The sequence below is a fragment of the Aquarana catesbeiana genome, linkage group LG03 (genome assembly GCF_042186555.1).
Source record: "Aquarana catesbeiana isolate 2022-GZ linkage group LG03, ASM4218655v1, whole genome shotgun sequence".
Classification (NCBI taxonomy): domain Eukaryota; kingdom Metazoa; phylum Chordata; class Amphibia; order Anura; family Ranidae; genus Aquarana; species Aquarana catesbeiana.
The window spans coordinates 541,277,023-541,278,692 of NC_133326.1; positions in this window are offsets into that span (position 1 = coordinate 541,277,023).

Genomic DNA, 1,670 nt, shown 5'->3' on the forward strand with positions numbered 1-1,670 from the left:
CCATTCATAACGAATGGGCTGCAGTATTGCAACATATGTCAGTGCATACCAGAAGGTTCATTAATATGTGTGCATTTACCCAACTGAATGTTTTCAGCAATTAATTAAAAAAATAAATTAGTACAGATCACTGGCTAGCTCTGTTCATTAAGACAAGGAAGGGACCGGTAAATTACACTTTTACCAGTCCCTTCTCTGCTTTCCATCCTGACAGATCCCCCGCAGCAGCTGATGGGAAGGGTAAACCTGGCAGTGCTGCAGGGGGCCAGGGAAACACACAGGGGCCTGGGGCAGCAGCACAGTGATAGGGAGGCGGCGGGAGCGGCATGTGAAGGAGCCGATGCCCTAAATTTCTCTCCTGCAGCCACTATATATGGAGGGGTCGGTTCCTCTAAATGCCGCCACCCCCGCCACCCTCCTATCAAGGTGCACAGGGTGCCTGGAGCATGGGGCTGGGTCGCCTGTGACCCCTGTATGTACACACCAGGTGTAGGCAGGATAGGTAGCAGAAGGGGGGAGGAAACATTTTTAATAGCTATGGTTAGGCAGGAAATCCACTTTAAGTTTTTTGAGCTGCATAGATACAGATAGTTTTATTTCTACCATTTGACCCCATAGCTCTATTTTAAGGGGTCATGAAGCCAAAAACTCCACAAAAAAGCAATTTGTGTTTTCTGAAAACCATTTCTAAAAGAATGGTGAAAGTCATTGCATGGTGAGGCTGCCATCTCTGGGGTCACGGTGTGACTTCTTCACGGGCGGCTGTTTTTCCTGCATTCCACAAGATGCCACCCACCCCCAGGAATGGCAACAGCTGTGCCGTCACCTACCTCCATGGAGATTAGCGCTTCTTTATCCTGAACAGTAGCCGACTTAATCAGACCACCTGCTCACAAGATTCCAAGTAATTCAGCGTATTCACAAAATTAAAGCAATTCATGGCAAATCGCGTTCATCTTTCCGACTTGACAGCTGAGTTTTTTTTTCCTTTAGTTCTGCGCCTCATGCATAATGTAAACCAAAACGACGCTTTCCAAGTAGCGGGAAATGGTAAATGGTGACAACAAACCTTCATTTTGACAATATAAAAATAAGATTATTTCACATCAACCAGCGATATTCCAAGCAATTTGCATCATCAAAGCAACAAAAACACACAAAAAGATCTCCAAAACTAAAATGAGGCCAGTACCGGGCAGCAGGAATGAGCAAAATTTCCTATATTTCAAAGAAACGCATTTGAGCGAGTAGGGTGAAACACATAGGTTTTAAAGATGGTTTTTAGGGTGCAACTAGTTTTAACTTCAAAAGTGTTTTCAATAATTGCTGGTGTATTGTATTACCATGAGGTTAGCTTCTGTGTCCAACAGTATTGAGTTACCTGGGACTGCAGCAGTACTGATGCAACAGTTTGTCAATGCGTTGCGGGTACGGCAACTGCTCCTTTTATCGCTTCTCAGCTTCAAGTGTAGTATCTATTCTTATCAGTTACCAGAGGAGGCGCTGTGCTGCTCCTATTCGCAAATCCTCTGGCGTAATGGTACCTAGACAGCTTGTATTGGCAGGGGCCGAACCCGAGCGCTCCCTGGTATTGGAGGCTGGTACTCGGTTGAGACCAAGAGAGTCAGAAGTGTGCCCTTGGTGAGGATGGGTGCTGAACTGGTCTGGCC